The sequence below is a fragment of the Diplotaxodon limnothrissa genome, linkage group LG3 (assembly GCF_057381915.1).
Source record: "Diplotaxodon limnothrissa isolate DT_005_m linkage group LG3, D_limnothrissa_male_GT1.1, whole genome shotgun sequence".
In the NCBI taxonomy this organism is placed as follows: domain Eukaryota; kingdom Metazoa; phylum Chordata; class Actinopteri; order Cichliformes; family Cichlidae; genus Diplotaxodon; species Diplotaxodon limnothrissa.
The window spans coordinates 19,252,308-19,275,507 of record NC_140598.1 but is presented as its reverse complement, the minus strand read 5'-3'; the positions used below and the strand labels follow the sequence as shown (position 1 = coordinate 19,275,507).

Genomic DNA, 23,200 nt, shown 5'->3' with positions numbered 1-23,200 from the left:
CACATTGACCTTTCTATTTTTATAGGTTGAGTTCATTCTATACACAATGCATAAATGTGCTTGGTTAGAGTTGATGTTCCATTCTAGAAGGTTTTAAGCTTCACTGGTGAGAGTGTCCAGATGATACATGCTGAGGGGAGATGAGAACATAGCAGGTTAATTGCATGCACGCTTACGATACACATATTAATCTAGTAGCAGGTCTGAGTGAAGGCCTAAGCGTCTTCTGCTTCAGTTTGAGACTGGCTGCAAAGTACTCTACTTAGTGATTAATGACGAGGGTCCATTATTAGCTCTCAGAAATGCTAAGACCTGAAGTTATTACCTTAAAAGGCAAGTAATGTAGAAAAGAGAAGTTATATGTCGGTTTATGGTTATTAAAAGTGTATGTACTCTTGTCTGCATGAGTTGAACTTTTGCCCGTCTGTCACCATGTATTTTTGAACTGTATTGACGTAGGTGTGATATTTTATCCTATAAAACCAGAACCCAATGTATTCTTGTCAGAGCAACACATTCCGTATGCTGATGGTTGGTTGTTCTCCTGTGATAATAAAACTCATCGTTTGATTGCACTTTTCCGGAGCCTCCGTCGTTTGTTGTCTGGTCTAAAGTTGATCGATCTCGCAGCACCTGGTAATAACAAGATTGTCCTCAGCTGTACACAGCTCGAAGATGAACAAACTGAAGTAAATACAAATTAGAGTTACGATAGATTGAAATCTTGTAATCAGAGCTAATTATTAGTGAAACTCTCACAACATCATATCATGATCCTGGGTTAGTGTCTTGGTCTCAGATCACAACATCAGCACAGGCTTGGCTTGGGTGTGGTATTGAGTGGTTCTTGTCCATGACAGCTGCAGGTACAGTGCCATCAGCCATGCTGCACCACATGTCTGCCCAGGAACATTAGTGTGGCTGAGTCTCATGTAAACATTGTGCTAAAGTGGTGGGAAAGTGGCTGCAAGCTGGCTGCACTGTGTCCAATACTCTTAGTATGATATCCACAAACCTCTGAGTGTCACAGAGTGGGCCTGTGCTCAGCTCACTGTGCCCCATTGAATTCTACTTGCATAGTTTTACAAGTAAAATTAAATATACAAGTTGCTCAATGATAAGTTATTGTAGTAACAACTAAGTCCATGGTTATTATTTGCAAGAGGTAATGTCCATTCTGGCCACAGTGCAACCCACAATGTGTAACTTACACTATTATATTGCATTATGTCACATTGTTACATCTTTTTTAATAAATGATGACAGTCAGCTGAATTTGCTGCCCCCTTGGTGGAGGACATCAGGATCAGCAGCTGCTGCTCCATCACAAACACCACAGAAGAAGAACAACACTGGATCAGATTATCTGGATGTGTTTGACAGGGACAGTGTTCATGTTCATGGACATCAGGACAAAAACAGACGATGGAAACCTGCCAGATTTGAGCTAAACTGCTCGTTTCCATGTGTAGTCCCTGGGAGGTCACATGACCAACAAAGACACACAAGCTGTGTCCCAAAACGTCGGCTGCATCCTCCGGAGGCCGCATTTGAAGGCCGATGACGTCACAGCCAGGCGACGAAGGCTGTCCCGATTCGTCGACTCCTTCAAATGCGTCCTTCATTTCCCCGAATTTGAAGGATGGGTCGGGTGTGTCCTTCGTGGCCCACCATATCCCAGAATTCATAGCGCGGCCCAGCCAAATTTCAGCTGCCAACAATGGCGGTCGCTACTAAGTTGTAAAATTAGTCTTATTAATCTTTCTGGGCCACAAAATAAACTTTTAACATATATTAAGGGGAGAAAGTAGCTGTGTAAACTTCAAATATCTGCTGGGTTTATCAAGACATCGCATATTTGCAAAAGTGCGCCGATGTTTTCGTTGTTACCCACCCGCTCGATAGCAAGCCGGGGGGTTCAATGGTCACTCCAGCCGGCGAGAGCAGCAGACTCCCGGCTTCATTGTTTTCAGACCCTCGCTCTTTGGCTACTCAGGTTAAACATGATATATAAGTCAGAGGGCCCGGTGGCGCCAGTGTCCGGCAGCCTCTGTCAGTGCGCCCCAGGGCGGCTGTGGCTACACCGTAGCTGCCATCACCAGTGTGTGGATGTGTGTGTGAATGGGTGGATGACTGGATGTGTAAAGCGCTTTGGGGTCCTTAGGGCCAAGTAAAGCGCTGTACAGGCCATTTGGAGTTTTCACACAAAATTACCATCAGATTTATTGAATGTGCCTATTTTGTTCTCACCACTGTGTGTATGTTGGATCAAGCACACAGTGGGGCGTATGTTTGTATCTTGAAACACTGGGGGCCAAGCTCAGCCCTGACTGGAGTTTCAGTGGATAACAACACCTCTTAAAATGTATTTATTGTAAGTAATATAAATATAAAACATTCAACCCAAAGCTGAACAGAACCATCGAGTCCATCCTCACCTCCTCCATCACCGTGTGGTACGCTGGAGCCACTATCAGGGACAAACAGAGACTGCAGCGTGTTGTGCGCTCTGCTGAGAAGGTGATTGGCTGCAGACTCCCATCTCTGCAGGACCTGTACACCTCCAGGACACTGCGGCGTGCAGCTCGGATCTCAGCCGACCCTTCTCACCCTGGACACAGTCTGTTTGACCTGCTCCCCTCAGGCAGGAGGCTCCGGTCCATTCGCACCAGAACCTCTCGCCATAAGAACAGTTTCTTCCCCTCTGCTGTCGGACACATGAACAATAACCATATGACTGTCCCCGCCACTAACACATGACCCTACGCTGTGTCACTGCATCATTCCATGTTTGGCACTGATCACCACCTGCACTCATGTATATATCATGTATATATCTATCTACTTAGCACTTTTAATTCTTATTCTCATTTTTATTTTCATGTCTATTTAAGTGTAATTTATAACAGTATGTTTGCACTGAAGCACCGCAGCAATTTCCTAATGTTGTAAACTCAACATTTGGCAATAAACCCCTTTCTGATTCTGATTCTGATTCTGAGTTCCTGTTTGTTAGTATTTGTATTATTTTGATATTATTGAGCCATGATGGCGCCTTTGAAACTCTGCGTCTGCTCTTCTTCTGCTCTGCTCCATCTGCTCCATCCAGATCTTTGCATCACCTTATTTTACACACTGACTCCATCAGGTTACAGAGAGCTAAGTGATGAATGACTGTTTCATGCCACAGACTGCAGATCAGTCAGTGTTCTGATGGCGCTGATCTTTCCACCCAATGACATCTGTCATCACGGTCACATGACTTCCCCTTGTGTGAATTAATGTGTTGTATTTAGTTCTGTAGTATTTTATTTTTAGAGTACATCTGCATTTTATTCATTTCACACAAACTGTTGATGTAATGTCATCAAATTTCCACTAGATGTCAGCAGTTATCAGTGGACAGAGTACATCAACCTCTCTGAATACACAAACATACATGTGCGCTTAAATGAGCTCACATTAATGATCTGGGGCCCGTTCTTCGTACCTCGCTAAGTAAGTTAGCTGGATTAGATTGTTGACGATTTCGCGTGATCTTGGATCGTTCGGTTCCCCGAAGCTCATCCGGGACTTGCTGCCATAGCAACAGAGCCGTAAGCGTAAACCTGCTCGGGAGCAGGGCCCTGTTTCAGGAAGCCGGTTTAGAAAACTCAGAGTGAAAAACGATACGCAGGGTTGAGTAACCCCGAACTGTCCAACTCGGAATATTCGGTTTCAGAAAGGCTGATAACAAGTAGTTCAGTCAACGCGGAGTTGCTTTAACCCCAAGTGAAGCGCGCGGACGAGGATACATAAAGCCCTGATAAGCGGAGCACAGATTAAGCGAGTCACCATGGAGACGGAGGGAAAGAAGGCACGGTCAATGTATTTCACAGCGCTTGACGCCGAAATTCTGATGGCAGCATATGCTGATAACATGCAAATTCCGCGGAAAAAAGTAACACAGCCACAGCTGCAAAACAAAGGGAGCATGCATGGCAAAACATAGCCGACAGAGTCAATGCGTGAGTGTTAATATAAACATTGATCTAGGGATTTCCACCTATTTAACATGTTATTTTATTATATTTTATTTTTTATTTTATACATTTTATTTTGTGATGTGATGTGAGCGCAGGTGCAACCCAACAGGCCCCAAACGTTCCTGGCAGCAAGTAAAAATGAAATATAAAAATATAGTCCAAACAGGTAAGGTGTAATTGTATTATGAGCCATAGTGCTTGGTCTGTTTGTCCCATGTAAATCAATTGCAGTTAGAGGCTACATTAATTTTCTTTCTGTAAGCACTTATTGAAATTATCTGAGCACATTACAAGTACATATTTGCTTACTCTGTATGCTCAAATGTGACCCGTTATAGCCAACAGAAAAAAAGCGGAGGCCCGAAAAACAGGTGGGGGTCCTCCACCACCACTCACAGAGGCTGAGCAGTTGCCCTCAGCCAAAACAGTGGGCGCCCTGTGGCCGAAGGCATCTCTGCGGGGACATCCTCTGAGTCAATAACCCCGCAAGACACAAGTGCCTACATAGGGGGTAAATCCAAAATAATACATGATGTGCATACATCCTTTCTTCACAGTCACCTTTGCAGTGCTACTCATTCATTTGATAAACTCTTTACCATAATGGATTATTTTGTAGTGAAGTTATTTTCCTACTGATTTTGCCTTCCCTCAGCCTTGGTTGTCTTTGAGAGCATAATGACAATGAAGTGTAAGGTGATTGGTATGTTTGTTAATTGCCATTTGGTCCCTTGTAAGTTATAAGTGACCTGTATAAACCTCATATTCTATCAGTTGATGGTGGTGGTGTACTGCATCTGGTGCAGCCTCCTGTTGAGCCAGACCAACATGCAGTTGTGAGTAATACTCCACAGATTATATGAGTGTACAGTAGAACAGCAATGTTGTTTATTTCTTTACTACAGGAAAATAATGAAGAAACATTGACAGCTGTTACAGAGGAGGAAGCAACAGAGACACTTTATGAGGTTTACATCTTTTAATACTTTGTGTACAGGAAACACAGGCGACCAACAAAGCCAGTTGAACAAAAAATCTGTTTATTCTTCTTTCAACATGTTGAGGTGATGGGTCAAAAGAAATGATTGTGACATATGGTGTCTCTGACTGCTCTTCCATCTTGTATGTCCGTGGGAGGGTCAGGATGTTCATGGTTTGGATCACTGCTGATGTTTGGTTCAGAAGGACAGTGTTCTCCTCTAATTGTGGCAATGTTGTGAAGAATCACACATGCCACAATAATGTCACATGCCCTTTCTGGGGTGACCCTGAGTCTTTGCAGGCACTGGAACCGGGCCTTAAGCATTCCGATAGTCATTTCAACTCTGGCTCTTGTCCTGCAATTAGCCAGATTATATCGCTGCTGTGGGCCCGGTTCAGGGTCAGAGTAAGGGGTAAGCAAATAGGGTAAACATGGATACCCCCTATCACCAAGCAAGTAGCCAGTGAACTCTCCTAAGACAGAAGGATACACTTCAGTTCAAATGTCCCTGAAGCAATTGGTCTTTATATATTTTAAAGTATTTTCAACTCACCATGTCCAAATTTTGTGCTCAGTGTATATTCACGGAATATTTGTGAGTCATGGACAGAGCCTGGCCACTTGGCTTCCACATTTGTGATAATGTTGGCAGCATCATATATGATCTTCACAGTGCAGAGAACACAAATTAGCATCCATTACAATAATGAAATAATTTGTTAGTTTGACATGCTACAGGGAACTATGTACCTGTACATTAATGCTGTGGAAAGACTTCCTGTTCACATAGTCTCCTTCATTTACTGAAGGAGCAATGATTGGAATGTGAGTGCCATCTGTACAGCCAATCACGCCTGGGAACCCTGAAAATAAATGTGCAATTTAAGTAGTAGTCCAAGTATCACCACATCATGAATTAAGTTTCGTTCATCCTGATACCTGCAATTTTGTGGCATCCCTCTTTGATGGATCTTGTGGGTCTATGACCGGGGAACACCACAGACGAGTACAGGAGACGTTTCAGTGCAACTGTAACATTCCTGACTGCCCGACAGACGGTAGCCTTGGAAACGTGCTCAGCGTCACCAATATTATACAGAAAGCTCCCGTTTGCAAAAAACCGAAGTGCAATACAAATAATATGCAATGAACTGAGAGCATGTCCGCGATGTGTCACATGCGTAATATATGGCCTGAGGATGTTATCCAAATAACTTATAGATTGTGCTGAAAAACGGTAACGTTCGCACAGGAAATCATCAGGAAATGATAAAATGTCCAAACGCGCTCTGATCACTCTCTCCCGGCGGAGAGCTCTGCGGAGAATTTGGGCTTCACGATCTACTGGCTCTTCAAGGACGGGGCACGCCATGTCTGACACTTCCTACAGTCAGGTTTCCGACAAAGAGGCGGAGACAGTCAGGGTTAGTTGTAGTAAACCTGCTAGGGGGCAGGTTAGCTTCACGGAGTGTGTCGTCATAGTGACTCACTGAGGCTTCATCTGAACTCGCTTTGTGAAACCGAAAACCCAGAGTTTTCGTTAACTCAGGGTATACTTACTCAGTTTTTCCACTAAACCGGCTTCCTGAAACAGGGCCCAGGTTTACTTTATGTAAACAGGATTAGATCGCGGCCACGCAGGTATGTCCGCTTCATTTATACGAAAGCAACAGCGATATTCCACCACTGTTTCACCATAAATAAATAACATCAATGTAACTAAAGATAATGCAGCACTTGATCCTTTTATTGATGTCACACAGATACATACAGGTCATTTCCTAAAAAAGGGAAATGTACTATTAACATTCTATTACATGTATGTGATTATTACAGATGTAATTCATATTTCAGAGTAGTAATTGTAAATTACTTCGTGTAATCAAGATGAGAGACCACGGCTATAAAAGCGAAGGTGGATTTGGGAAGTCTGTTGCAGTCATATCCTGTCCGTTTACACGAGCCGCCCATTGCGGAAGGTGCAAGATTGATAAGGAGAGTCCTCAGAATCCAGCGTATATTGCGGGATAGACAGGATCCTTTAGCTCAGCGCGACAGTGTGCTCATTGAGAGATATCGATATTCCCGTGAGGATATTATTTACTTAACCAACTTGTTGACGAGGGGGTGCAGGACCACCACCTGTCTTTTTTTCCTCTGCCCTTTTCTTGGTTGCTGTTATGAACAAACAAACAGAGTATTCCAGGGTCTCTTTCCAAGAGACGAAAAGCAATATAAGAGATAAATATTACCATTCTGTAGAATATTCTTATATTTCACTTTTACTTGTTCCCATGTTCTAGTGGGTCCTGTTGTGGCTCTAATGTGAAAGGGGATATAATATAACATAATATAATATAATGTAATATAATATTGGATAATATAGTGTAATATAATAAATCTACCCTACTTGCCTACTGGTGTTGGCCAGAGGGGCCGATAGCGCGATATGGCAGCCTGGCTTCTGTCAGTCTGCCCCAGGGCAGCTGTGGCTACAACCGTAGCTGCCTCCACCAGTGTGTGAATGTGAGAGTGACTGAATAGTGGCATTGTAAAGCGCTTTGGGTCCCTTGAAAAGCGCTATATCAATCCACTCCATTATTATTGTTATTATTAAATTACTTACGAGTTTAATTTGTCAGCAACTTTCTGCCAGCCCTCTCTCCTTGCTTTTGCAGCTTTTGCAGCCTTTGCAGTGTTCCCTTGCGTTCTGATTAAACTCTGAAACTCCTGAAATCTCTCACTCAGGAGTTCTTGCTTTGCTGCCGAAAAATACCGAGCGCGCTCCTTCGACATTTTCGCCGACCAATCAGAGGGTTGCCGATCAATGTTTCTACTATCGATGCGTAGCCCCTTTTACGACACCCAGTGATGTCACATTACTTCATCCAGCTGTACTAATCGTCAACAGCAGGTGTGTTCGGAGAACCGGATTAGCGAGCTCACGGTTAGCGCGATGATTTGGTCTTGGACGTGTCATTTTATCTTGGATGTAGTAAGCGACGTACGAAGAACGGGCCCAAGGACGGAGGGACCAACACCATAAAATAATAAGTGAAAGCAGAGAGAACCAAGTGACAGTGAACAAACACCTGTAACTGTGAGCAGCACGACCCCGATGATGTTTCCTGGCTCCAGGCCACACAGCTGTATCTGGCTCTCTGTGGGGCGTTTAAGGGTCAGGCTGAACCGTCCGCTTTTCACACGCTCGTCTTTCTTTCACTCGGTCTCTGTGATGCCGCTCCTGTTTGTCAGGCTTCTCAGGACGGTGCCACCACTCCACCCGAGTGTCTTCAGGCAGCTGAGCTGTGGTTCTGAAGGGCAGCCGGACAGACTCCGCCCCCTCCTCCACCTCCACCCGACACTCTGAGAGAACAGCAAACACAGCATGAGGTGTACAAACAGCAGCAGGTGTCACAGTTGCGGAGAAAGCTGAAGCAGAGCAGAAGGTAACAAAGCACAGCACATTAGAAGCAGCTGCTGAGCTGATCACAGTCTGATGGGATTGTTTCTCCTGTCAGCTGCTGCGTGGATGTAAAAATGATCATTCAGCCAAATGTGCTCCAAATAACTGTCTTAATGCTCCAATAAATATTATATTTAACCTCCTAAGACCCGAACTCCTACATGGCATGCATTTTTAAATTCTCTTTGCTATTTGGGCTGATTGGGACCTGAGGTATGCAAAAACAGAGAATTTCCAGATTTTTTTTTACCCGATTTTTGTCTCTGAGAAAAATGAGATCCACATGAGAGGACATTTGTTTTAATTTTTGATAGAACAGCAGCAGTATAATGTCCTCGTTAGTGGATATCAGGCCCTCGTGGAGCAAATTTTTGTATTTTGGTCTAGACGTCCCAAAATGTGATGTCCAAACATGTGGACGCCAGGTTCATGGCGGTTAAAGAAACAATCGTAAAGTTCTGTTTCCAGTTTGTCATTATTACAAACAGACATCAAACAGGATCTATGGATTAAATGGATGGAGATAATGATCCTACCGTCACAATGAGTTTGACCTTTAACCTGTATCTACAGCACTGACCTCTGACAGTAAGCAGCACTTGTTTCTTCAGCAGGATGTTTCCCTCCCTGCTAATGGTGCAGGTGTAGGTGTTTGTGTCTCTCTCTCTCTCAGGCTCAGACTGAGGTCTCCAGTTGTCAGCGGGTCTTCATTCATCTTCGTTCAATTTCTGTAAACTTCATCCTGTTCTTTATTCTTGTCAGAGCTGTTCTCATACACGTGGACCTTCCTGTCTTTCATGTCCTTCCACTCCACTCTAACGTCTTTAAGCAGCTGAAGTGTGGCTTTACAAGGCAGCAGGACAGACTCCACCCCTGAATCCACCTCCACCTTGTAAACTGAGAGGACAACAAAAGACACCATGATCCATCAGCTGTGGTGGTCACATGACCTCCCTGTCCCCTCATTGTCTTCTAGTCTCAGTCAGATTGTGTCTCAGTTTGTTCCTGATGTGTTGCTGACTCGTTCTTTGGTAACTAGTCTGCAGCGTCCTGTAAAGTGCTGCAGACGTGTTGGATGAAGAAGAACAGACAGACTGAGCCTCCACAGTCGGCCATGCCTCACACGGCTCTTTACTTTGGGCTTCAGCATTAGCAACGTGTCTGAGGAGGATGTCCGTTTGAGAGACCATAACTGCGCCTTTTTTGAAATTCACTTGAGGACACGCCGTTGGATAAACGCGTCTATTTTAAACTTAAGGAGAATGTGTCACAAAGCTGAATGACTATGGAAGAAAACTAAAGTGGAAGTGCACAGGCTCTCTCAGAGATCTCATGCTCTCCTTAAATGAAATGGTGAAAATGGCTGCTCTGATTTTTCTAGGTTCTGTGAGATTATTATATTATCTTATGCCACGTTATACCCCTGATTAATGATTGTGAAATTATTATGTAGTCTTAGTTTGCATTATTCTCCTGACTTAGAAGAAGGTGATAACGATTACATTTGTTAAACTGATTTGCATTACATTAGACTGCTGATTTATTGTGTATGAATGATATTGTTTATGATGCATTATACTGCTGAGTTATAAGAAATGCTGTTTTCAGAGAGTCAGGACCTTGTTGTCTGATAGTAGAGGAGACAGAGAGCACATTCCACGGGAGCTTCACTCCCACCGTTGTTGAAGGCAGACGAAATAGGGAGCCAAGGCCATAAGTCAGGCTCGCTTTTGATTAGAGAGTCCCAAACATGATAGCTTGAACCAAGTTTGAATAATTAAGAGACCAATTGAGGAACATAATAAGTGAGGGGGGCGTAGTAGGGAAAGGTGTTTGTTTTTGTCTCATGTCTCAGAGGGTGTTGTCTCAGTCCCTCGGCCAGAGGACGGGTAGAGAGGGTCAGAGCGAGGGCAGTGGACCTGGGAACGGTGACCCGGGCCCATGATGCCATTGATGGACATGGAGGCAGCTGAGTGGGTCGAGGAGTGACATAGCGCAACGTATGGTGACCTCTTGTGGTCAAGAGGTCAAAAGCGGGAGTGTGGAGATCAGGGAAATATTTTACTGATGATTTCATAACCATCATCATTACCATTACATTAATTATCATTTCATCAAAGCATTTATTGAAGCTGTTGGCCTTACGTTAAAACTTGTATTACAGGTGCAGTCAACCTATTACATACATACTTTCAGTTCGGTTATTATCCACATGAGAATTGGCCTCTCTTTTCATAAGTCAGAGTTCGAGTGAGGTCGACACACACACACACACACACACACACACACACACACACAGTAGTTAAGTTCATGTTTTGGGTAAGAGTGGCAGACACAATTTTTCATGTTTTCAGGAGATAAGCGAAAAGTTAGACGTCAACAGAATGCACCTGGCCTACAGACGGAGAAAATGTTCTTTTCCCATGTGTCAAAAGTCAACAGAACATTTGTGGTTTGAAACTTACGTCTGTATTGTATCTGTTTGACGTAAGAGGAGGCGTCAGAAAATATTCCCTGATGCTATAAGACAGTTGCATGTGTAATTTTGGGGCGAGATCGATGCTGAATGTTTTACAGTGTTCATCTCCCACACTGCGTGTATTCATTAAATCATTGTTTGACCAACTCTTCTGGACCAATTGTTGTTTTTGTGCTCACCCTCAATATTTGAACCCATTTAACAGTTCATATCAGAAAAGTTTTGTTTGACTGTTGTGTCTCGAGCTGCCTCACCTATAAAGCAGACAGCAACAAAAGTCTGATTTTCTGTTGATAAGATCAAAACAATCAATGACAAATCTCCCCAAAGCTTTCTTGTTCTGGCATCTCACTCCTGGTCTACTTTTACACCTGTGACATTTGATGATATGGTGACCCTGGTAGATAAAAAGAAGCCGTCTTCAGTTCCCTCAGATATTCTCCCCTCAAAGCTTTGTAGCAAAGTCTTTGACACTATTGGTCCTTGGGTTGTAAATCTTTTCAGTGCTTTTCTTCAGACTGGAGTGTTCCCAGTGTTTTTAAACATGCCATTGTGGAACCAAAGCTCAGAAAACCCAGCTTAGATCCAACATTACATCAACATTATAGATCAATTTCTCAATTTGTGATTGTCTACAGCAGAGTTTTGGTTTGATGTTGACCTTTGACCTGCAGTGGGACATCTCTCAGTCTCCATTCTCAGTCTAAATGATCTGACAGAGCAGGTGTAGGTGGCGCTGTCAGACAGTTGGGGGTTGGTCAGGTTCAGGCTGAGCTCTCCAGTTTCCAGAGCGTCAGTCTTCATGGATGTTCGGCCGCTGTAACGCTGGTTTGGATCTTTCAGTTTGTCTCCTTGAAGCTGGTGGACGGTTGGAGGACTGAGGTCGGAGCGACTCCACACCACTGTGGGGCTGTCCAGTTCAAAAGTGGGAAACTCACAGGGCAGCAGGACAAACAACTCTCCCTCATACAGCTCCACAGCTGAGGCATGCTGGGAAACTGAGGACACAGACAGAGTCCATGTGTCACTTTGAGGTAAAGATCAAACGTGGACAATTTCAGTTACAGAATATAAAATATCTACATAAAGAAATAAAATCACTGTTACACCTGAATAAACTGTGTGAAGGTAAAATAAATAAATACAATAAAGTGTAACCGAGGACAAGGTAGGAGGTAGGAGGGGCAAGGAAATAAATTGATCATTTATTTATTACATTAGTAAAACATACAATTTCCCAGTTATTTCCAGACAGGCCTTGCAACACATCCTGCTGATATCCCAGCTGCACATGACACTTACCACACAAACGGTGAAAAATAACACAACACTGCAAACCGTCACACCCTGTTTAGAGACACTGCAATCGATTTACCTGCGGGTATGCACTGCAAACAATTTGAGTCTCAGCACAGCTGGGAATCAGCGCTATGCATGACCTGCAATCTGGGAGATAAAGGGAAGTGGCACAAACAAATAAGCAAAAAACAAAAAGGGAGGTTAGTCCGCCCTTACACAACTCACTCAATCATCAACCGCCCTTACGGCTGGACGGACTAACCAACACAAAGTTACAAATCAATCAAAAGAACGGAAAACTGAGAGGCAGAGACAGGACAGCTGAAAAACACAAACAACATTATCGATTGAAATGTTACCCAATAAAATATCAGTTTTATTAAACCATTCAAAATCACAAAACTAAAACAAGCCGTCAATATACCTACAATACTGATCAATTTGCAGTCGATCTAGGATTTGATCAATTCTTCTATTAAAACTCGTGGTCACACCACAATATACCCACTCGCACTCGAGTGAATTCATCGCCTCTGGTTTTTTCCACAGACCTCACCCCACACACCTACTACCTTTTCAAAGCTCTTCAGCCAATCACCTGGCAGAGAGCAACAAACTGCCAGGTGACACTTGTTACAAAAGGAAGAAATAAGACGTGGTATGAGTGAAAAGTCTGAGTTCAGCTCCTCGGCTCATAGAAACACTGATTTCCTTTTATTAATGAGGCGTCTGTGGGAACAGGTAGGAGGCTCCTGATTGGTTCATAAGGTGTGAATAAATGTGTCATGTAGCTGGAAGCAAAGCCACATCAGGCTTTAGAAGGAATTCATGAAGGTCTGAAATCTGTCTGCAGTGCAGTGGAGTGATCTCCTCTCTTTGAGTTAGAAGTCTGGAAGTTTAGGAAGCAGCTGGACTTCAGGAAGCACAAATGTGATGAAGGTGAAGGTGTGGAGCGCTGTGTCAGGCTCTGCTGTGGAAATTAACTTTTGCAATATTTTCAACTGGAAAAAGAAGCAGGGTATGAACTTTGTAGCTCAATACAAAGCTCAGGGGTTAAAGGTCAAAGGTCACCCAGTCTGTGAGCAGAATCCTTAATGCAAGAAAACAACTTTCCAAGACTTTTCCCAAATTCCAGGTCAGATTTCATTGGTCAGAGAAAAGAACATCAAATTTGGATCCAGTACTCGTGTCACGACATCCTGACTGCTGATCAGCTGATCCGTCCTTCCATTGTTCATCAGAGGACGAGGAAACGTTACCACTGAGTTCAGTTTGGACAATCCACCAATCACAGAGCTCCATCAGTGATCTTACAGTAACTACATTCGCCAGCAGAGCTTTGATTGCACTTCTCTCCACCACCACTAGATGTCTCCACACTCTGTGCTGACTCCAATGAATGATCAGAGCTGCTGAGTCTGAACCTCTTTACTCGGTTGGAGGCGGCTGCTGCAGCCTCACCCTGACGCACACAAAGCTCCACCTTCGGTTCTGACACTGAAACATACACTGTAGCTAAAATGATGCAGATGTGACCGTCAGCAGCTGGATTTCCTCTCCATAGACGTGTTTCCATGCTGATCACAAAAAAGCAACAACTCAGACAGATCGTTAGATACAGCAGCTTTAACTGTAACAGTGTAATTGTAGAGTCTTTACAATGTAAAGTGCATGAAGGCAACTGTTGCTGTGATTTGATGCTATGTTAATAAAACTGAATGAATAAGTGCTGATATTTATCCAGATCGTCTCTCTGATTGATCTCTATGACCAGCCTCAGTAATAACTTCCAGCCAGCAGCCTCGTCCCTGCAGGTGTGCTCACACAAAGCTCCCCGTCCATCAGTGCTTTAATCATGATTTAAAACTTTCTCTAATAAATCACTTTCATGCTGCCTCAGACTAAAAGCCTTTATTTCACCCACCTCTCTTAGCTGTTTAACTGATTCATAGTTTTTATTTTATTGAAAACATTCAACCATTTAAAAGATTATTAATTTTTATCAACAGATTTTTAACAGGGACTATAAGGAAAGAGGACCTTTATCCCATATTAGCTGCTCTTAATAATAATCACATAACAGTAGGTGCCTGCAGATCTTTGTCCATGTTTTACATCCTTCTTTACACAGATGTCTTTTCATATTTGATGTCATGTTAATTTGAAAGCGGAGCCCTCCATCTGCCACAGCGATGTTACCTGCATCACTTTACTTTATAGCGGCTGGAAGATTTCTGAAAGTCACCAAAAACAACAAAAGTGGGACTTCCTGCTTCTCACAGAGGACTTCCTGCCAGTTCAGACAGAAAAAAATAACCTATAAGTATATAAATAAGTATGAACAACATTTCTTCATTCACATGACCTTTGACCTCGGACCGCTGAAGCTGGCTGACCTTTTCTGCTTCCTCTTCCATCCATTTCAAGTTAAAGGCCCTCCTAATAGCTGCTGGACACTTTTGTACTAACAAGGCTTTTATTGTGAAACACTGAGAAACAGTTGGAAACACTGATTTTGTTTTTTTAAGAGCATGTGTTGCTCTGACAAACGCTGCGTTCCTTACTGTGAGAGACAGAGTGTCTCCTCCGTCTGTGTTTAGCTTCCTGTGAGGACAGGAAGTGATGCGAAGGCTTATGACGTGTGAAACTATGAGGAAGCTGAACTCTGTGGCAGTCTGCCGTGATGTTTGGCTGCACACACTAAACTGAACTGAAAGAGAGTGTGTGTGTTTTAGTATGCAACAAGAAGTGAAACACACACACACAGCAGCTGCTTTCAACACACACACTCAGTTTGTTCACATGAGGACAAAAAAACTTTATTTAACTAGGCTTGTGTGACAAGAAGACAGGAGAGTCTGAGTTCAAGGCTCTGCTCAGATGAATCCCACAAGCTCGGCAAGTTTCTGTGGCAGCTTCACCTGAGACACGAGGAGGGAGGAGACAAGGACGCTGAGGATGGTGCAAGGTTAAATGTAAGGAGAGAACCAGAACAACAAAGAGGCCTCCTCCTCCTTTATGGGAAACACGATGAGGCGAAGGAGACCCGACGAGAAGGCGCTCAGAGTACGTGACTGCTCTAAATGGAGGCAGCTTCATGGTGCGATGGTCAACAGGTGTGGGTCTGTTGAAACATCCTGAAGGTGGAGTTTGACTGCAGGCTGGAAGCAGTCACACTTCATGACAGCGCTCATCTCCCTGCTGCACCACGGCTCCGTCTAACTCTTCCTCTTTATTTCCAGATTAGCGATCAGCAGGCATGAAGTCATCACCTGTGTGGGCCTCATTTACTAACGTTTCTATGGAAAAGTTCAAACTTCTTGGAGTTTTCACACAAAATTTCCATAATCAGATTTATGATGTGCTGTTCTTCTTCTCTGTGTTGTAGCCTCCTAATGACACCCCGTTTGTGCTCCAGTGGATGATGAGAGTCAAACCTTAAATACTGATCCATATGCGTAGGTTTACGGTACACGTCAGGTTGTAGACGTCCCCCATTACTGATGGAAATCTCACAGTCTAAGAAGGCTAACCTGCCACTTGTTATTATTTGTATTATTTTGATATTATTGAGCCATGATGGCGCCTTTGAAACTCTGCGTCTGCTCTTCTTCTGCTCCATCCAGATCTTTGCATCACCTTGTTTTACACACTGACTCCATCAGGTTACAGAGAGCTAAGTGATGAATGACTGTTTCATGCCACAGACTGCAGATCAGTCAGTGTTCTGATGGCGCTGATCTGTCATCACAGTCACATGACTTCCCCTTGTGTGAATTAATGTGTTCTATTTAGTTCTGCAGTATTTTATTTCTAGAGTACATCTGCATTTTATTCATTTCACACAAACTGTTGATGTAATGTCATCAAATGTCCACTAGATGTCAGTAGCCATCGGTGGACCGAGTACATCAACCTCTCTGAATACATACATGTGCGCTTAAATGAGCTCACATTATTGATCTGGACTGATGGATCGCCTTTGTTTTTATAGTCAGTGTTACCATGGAAATGACACTAACACACTATCTAAACATACAGTGGATTTATTTGACTTCATGGAAACAATAACCTGACATCTTTGATCATCAGTTTCAGAGCGTCGCCTGTAACCATGGTGACAGTGATGGGCAGACGCATCGTGAGCACGTGACTGCTGTCAACACACACACATGGACAAGTGTATAAAGGTCTGTACCCCTGTGTCCTGCTGCTCTGAGCGCTCACTAACCCAAGAGGAAGAAGCACAGCTCTGAGCAGCGTCACTGCTGAGAACATGTGCAGGAAAGCTTTGCTGGCTTTGATTCTTCTCTGCCTGTTTACAACTTCTGTAGGTGAGTGTTTGCATGAGAAAGATGGAAATCCTGTGTTTTGTCTAATGTTGTAGGAAAATGAAAACAGCGTTTTCTTCACTTCTGCGACCAAAAATCTGCTGTTTTCTTTTCTATTCTTCGTGATGATTTTTGCATTTCTGTGAAGATTCAGACAGAAGATTATTATCTTTTACATGTCCAGTGTTTTTATTACCGTGTGCTCGAATATCAGATTTGGAAGGACCGCTTGATTGTTTTATGCAAGTGTTTGAAGTCTCTGTGCTAAATGACTGATACTGATTCAAGCGCATGAGAAGAAAAAGCAGTGATTCTAGGCTCTTGTGTTTATAGGTGCTGACAGATTCATGTTTAAGCATTGCCTGAGATTTCAGTGTGCAGAAAAAGGACATGAAAATGAGTGGAAGGAACATTTTTATATACAATATTTGATACTTAAAGACACATTTTGACAGCAGTGGTGTTTCCACACCAGATTTACCAGGGTGGGCTCTGGGTGTTTTTTCATGGGGGCACAGAACCAAAACCAGAGGCAACATTGAACTGTTTTTTTTTATTGATTAGCATTCAAATATCTCAGTGAAAACAGAACAAAGATCTACCACAAAGCAAGAAAGCATGAGACAAGGCTGAAGCATTTGCTTATTATGCCAACCCTTTTCCTGTTTCATCTATGAAGTGAATTTATTTGGAGCACAAACAAAGTGAACGAACATTTAACAATCAAACAGGAGATTTCACACCCTGCACATCTTTAAAAAGCACTGACTGACATCACTGTGGACCGAAACGCTTGCACGCATGGCAACAGGCAGAGTCCATAGTTACAGAGAAGTTGAGGAGGGCTTTCCTACCAGCTGGGCTGGAAGCTGCGCCTCCTGTCCCCCATTCATGTGGTGGGGATCGTCCTCACACTGGGGGGTCGTCCTCCCTCCTGCTGATGTCTGAAAAGAGACAAACGTGGAGGAAACATGAGGCTGTAACTGAGAACTACAGTAACTTATTACTTTATCTTTTCATTAGCATTAATGATACTGTGTGGAGTGTAATCACAGGGCAGTGTGAGACACACAAGGCTGTGTGTCTCACACTGCCCGTGTCCTCCTCTCTGTAGTTCCCTCACGCTCTCCATCTTTGCTATCAGGGAACAAATGTCTGCTTTTCTTTAATGTCAGCTGATGTTGTTCCAGCTGTGACGCTGAGCTCCTGTCTCAGCTCCATTTTTCATGCACGGTTAAAGGATGTCTGTCTCTGAGCCTGTGCGGCCCGGATTTGTTCAGTGTTAAAGCCATGACGCTGGGTTTCACTGTGACGTCAGCAAACCGTACCGCTTACCTTCGTCTCTTCACCTGTTTCCACGTTAGTCTGCTTTAACTATGCGCGCTTCTTTCTGAGCGCGAATGTGCTGAGAGAGCGAGTGTGCAGCGCCCTAACGAGTCCGTGATAAACACAAACTAGAACACTAGTTCCAGTCCCAGCGCTAAATTAATTCTTCATCGTCTCTCCAGGCTTCACGGTACGGCTGGACAGTGAGCCGTGATTGTGAGCCGCGGTGGAGACACCCGCCTCTCGTCCGCCGCATAAGTTTTCTTGCGCGTCTACAATCCGCTTTACGGCAGCGCCTTTTCTCCTGTGCTGATCACAAACATGGACGCGCGCTCACGGATAAAACATACGGGCGCGCGCGCACACACCAGCAGCCTGATTGTGTCTTTTTCAAAAAATCATTAAAAATCATCCTTGATAGTTGACGTAAAACTTTGAACACATCCTTCCTCTGCTCCACCTGCTCTACGCCTGTGCTCAGTTTCATCCCAAACTGTGTTCATGCTCCCGAGAAATTAAAGAACAAGTCTGCTGAAATGTAACAACTTTAGAGGAATGTGATAAACTCATGTTAAACATTTATTAAAAACCATCTGTGATTGTTGATATGAAACTGTCAGTTGAACACTTCTTTGGGTTACCTTCTCTACATGGGTGCCAACTTTCATTACTTTTCACTCATATTATACAGTATATACCAGGGGCGATTCTAGGATCAGAGCTTTGGGGGTGCTGAGCACCCAGAGAGCTGCCCAGTCAGGCAAGATAAACTTTACTCGTCACAATGAGACTTCTTCCCCGTCTCTGTCAGTCCCTGCATCCTTAAATGTCTCCAGTTGTCCCGAGTTCTCTCTGACTGTCACTTTGGTGCATTTAAACCCCTGTTCCTCCCTGTCCTCGTCATCTGCTGTCTCCGTTATCAGTCATCATAATTTTACCATCTCCGTGCAAGTCTGTAAATTTCTTTATTAATATTAGATTCTTAAATTCATCAAGTCTCTCTGTGCCTGGGTCCTCGTCACAAAACATGACATCACTGTTTTGTACACAATTTAATCCACATTTGTGAAAGAAAAGCAAAACACTTTTTTGAAAAGTCTGTAACAAAACCATCAAATCAGATCAAGGTTATTTAAATGCTGCTAAAGAAGAATGGATTGGAATAAAAAAATACATATCCTAACCTAAATTACTGGGGAGAATAATGAATGATGCTCATAGTGAGTAAAAAGTAAACTGAGTGCATTTTTTGGACAGAGATTCACTTTTAATGTGTGTGTATAATATAATACAGATGCATAAAAAACACTCCCAAAGCAGAATTATTACAAATAAATTATTACAAAATTAAAAAATATATATATAAAAATGGAGGCAACTTTGCTGTGGTAGAATGTATACCATGCATGAAAAAATCTTTATTGCAGATGCTAATTTTACTAATTTAATAATAATAATTTTGTGTTGTAAGATTTATGAGTTTCATGCTTTCATGGTGGTACTTGGGAGAACTTGACCTTTTATCAGGTGGTCCACACTGTAAAAGGTTTGAGAAACACTGATAAGTGTGTGTGTGCTTTTGGAAAACATTTAAAGCTGCAGTACAGAATCTTTGAAACAAGCTTAAAACATTTATAGAAACAGAGCATCTGCTTCTCTTTACAGCTGCTCACTCCACCAGGGCTGTTTGGCTCTGATAGTGTGCAAATGTGATGCACGTACTGCGGCAGTCATACAGACAACTGGACGGTCCAAAAGTTGGCCGACCTATTACTGGCTGAGGTTTCAGTAGAGTTATGGCTGAACCACATTAAAATATATCATTAATTTTAATCTCCCCGATCAATGATAATGTTATGTTGGAATGTTGTTAAAGAGGGTCAAAATGTTTCAACCCAGTTTGTTCAGCAGATTCTGTACAGCAGCTTTAATATAGAGAGGACACAACTTCCAGACTGTGAGTAAAATCAGGTTTTTTCTCTTTGTCAGTTTAACAGTTTGTGTTGTGCCTGTCACTGCTCCCTGTCTGTTTGCTTACCTGGTTCTTCCTGACCTTGTACTTTCTCCTCACGTTCCCTCTTTCCTCCTTTCCAGCATTCACTTATTCAGCTAAAATTAGTTCTCAATGCTGACAAGACTAAGTTAATGTTGTTTTCCAAGTCAACGAAGGTCCCGGAGCCTATTCCAGTGGTGTCCACCCTTGAAGGAAATGTCATAGAGAGTTCATGAATATAAATACCTTGGTGTCTGGATTGATGACTCCTTCACCTTTAAACCACATATAGAGAAACTAGTAAAGAAACTGAAACTGAAACTTCGTTTTTTCTTCCGTAATAAACAATGTTTTTCTTTTGCAGTAAAAAAACGTCTTGTCACTGCAACCTTTTTATCTGTGTTAGATTATGGTGACATTCTGTATATGAACGCTTCTTCTTCATGTCTTTTAATGTTGGACACGATGTATCATGCTTCCTTGAGGTTTATTACCAACTGTAAATACCTGACCCATCACTGTGATTTGTACTTAAGAGTAAAATGGCCTTCTCTGGCCATTAGAAGACAGGGGCACTGGTACACTTTTATTTACAAAGCTATGCTTGAATTGCTGCCTCCTTATATTTGTACTTTGGTCACAAGGACAAATAGTGGCTCTTACTCCTTGCGCTCAAATGATCAGCTGCTGTTGTCTGTTCCCTTTGTCCGCACAGAGCTGGGGAAGAAAGCCTTTGTCCACTCTGCGCCTTATTCGTGGAACATGTTACAGAAAGACTGGAAACTGACTGAACTGTTGTCTTTAAATGTTTTTAAAACTAAACTCAAAGGCCTACAGGCTGCCTCAATAATGTGTAATTGTTTTGTGTAATTTTAACTTTGTTTGTTCATATGTCTTTGTCTTGAAATGTGCTGCCACTTGGCCAGGACTCCCTTGAAAAAGAGGTCTTTGATCTCAATGGGACATTCCTGGTTAAATAAAGGTTAAATAAAAAAATAAAAATGCAGCTAATATGTCATGTTTTAAGCCAGGCTCTTCCACCTCCGCTTACGTCTCAACCAAGTACTGTATGCTTTTTATATTTTTAGTCAGTAGCGGCTTTAGATACGGGCGACACGGGCGGTTGCCCGGGGCGGCATCGTGGTGGGGGGCGGCATCACGGGCATCGGCAAAAAAAAAATGCTCGTACTCATGCTGCCCCGACTTCAGCCAGCGCATATTGGGAATGGCATAGGCACCGATCGGTTTTCTATCGCCCATTTGCTGGGAGTAAGGGCGCCCTCCGTTTGCAAGGTGCGCCTGCTGCTTGCGGCGCAGAGAGGAGAGGGCGGGGCGGCGGGGAGTCTCTGGCCGGCTGGAGCAGCGTCTAATAACCAACTCGCAAAACAAAATAAAAACAACACAACAAACACGAAAACACCAGACATCATGATACAGACTTATAATTTGCACCGATGTTTTTTCTAAATTCTATAAAGTGAGCGCGAGAGCCCTCGGTGCGCCTGCGCGCTGCTGAAGTCAAAGTAAACTTTATTGTCATCTCTGCTACATACAGTCCAGCATATAGAGAGACGAGACGACGAGGCTGCAGTTACAGCGGTGTAAACAAGTAAACAAACAATAAATATAAGAGTAAGAAAATAAATCTACACTTTAGGACTCGGGGTAAAGGATCAATAACAATTTATAATTTACAGTTTGATGATTTAAAGTCTCACACAACCCGTCGAAAGGGGCGGGGCCGGCTGCTTCCAAGTAGAGCACATTTCATTCATAATGTTCATAATGATGTAAATCCAAGCCCATCATGGATTCACGATCTGAATCCTGGGTTGTGTGAAATCTCAGAAATCAACCTTAGACAAAGTGAATCTGTGAACTAAGGTGTAGGTCTGTTAGATCATGTTGTGGTGATCCTCGGGTTGGGGGGTGATTGTTCATACTTGAGTGCAAAATTAAAACCAAGATGGACAAGAAAAGTTCAAAGCCATCAGGTGCTCAGTTTAGAAAAAAGAGAAAAGAAGAGGAGGAGAAACGAGCAACAGATGCAGGTAAGCAGATGTGTGATTGGATGATGGCAGATCATCCTGAACCAATCAGAATCAGAATACTTTATTAATCCCTAAGGAAATTATGTGGGTTACATTTGCTCCAAGAAGAAATGGTAAAAATAGCAACAGTAACAGACTAAACTCCAAACAACACATTATGTTACAGATTTTAATATTAATTAGTCAGTGTCAGTTGTTGATTTTACCTGTTCTCATTGTATGACGAATTATGATGGCTGTTTGGTAGCTGTTTGCACACTATCTCTCCCTTCATATGTGTGTGTGTGTACAACAGCTTTAAGTTAATGTACGATCCTTAATATGTTTTGTCTGTGTGTGGGGGGGGGGGGGTTGCGCCAGAGGGAGTGTTCGCCCAGGGCGCCAAACAGACTAGGACTGCCACTGTTTTTAATTTTTTTTTGCTAAATTAAAATTAAACCAAATTAAAATTTTTGTTTTTTAATTTAGTAGTGTGTCACACAATTGCTGTTTGTGTGACACACTACTAAATTATATATATTATCAAAAAAAGTAGGAAATCTTTGGGGGTTCTTTGATTCATTTTGGGGGTGCTTCAGCACCCCCAAAATTGGGCTAAAATCGCCCCTGTTATATAGCAGCGGTCCCCAAACATTTTTTGCGCCACGGACCAGTTTAATGTCAGACAGTATTTCCACGGACCGGCCTTTAAGGTGTCGCAGATAAATACAACAAAATAAAGTGATACGACCAAGACAAAAACTAGTGCATTTTTAAATATAATAATAAACAATAAACGTAATTGTGTAACTTTATTAGCCTCCTGAAATGCGCCAACAACATTGTGAGTAACATTTTTCCACCAATAGGAAAGGCTGCGGTTTTTTGGTTTTGGTTTTGCTCACAGGCGTAGAGCGCTTTGGAGCGTTTTCCTTATAAAACGCCGTTTTTATCGTTTCTTCCCGCAGTAAACAACGACAAACAACGACAGTATTCAGGAAGAAAACCAAACATTGCAGATATTTTATCATAACTCTGGTTTTACGTGGCCGATCAACACAGTTTAAAAACTGGTATAAAGTCCTCACTTTGTCCGTCAGTTGTTCCGTCTGTCCTGCTCACATCTCCAATGGTTGGACACGTTGTCATTAACGTGGCTTCACTCCACATCAGCCGCTTTGCTAAAACACCGGTGTCGGCGCATAATGACGCTGTCATAGCCTGTCAGCGACGTTGATTAGCTGCGTATGTACGAATGTGAATCGCATC

General features: G+C 42.9%; 1 pseudogene; it reads right to left on the bottom strand.

The window, feature by feature from the left end:
* Positions 1–795: 795 nt before the first annotated feature.
* LOC146634791 (uncharacterized) lies at positions 796–13,827 on the bottom strand (annotated as a pseudogene).
* Positions 13,828–23,200: the final 9,373 nt, after the last annotated feature.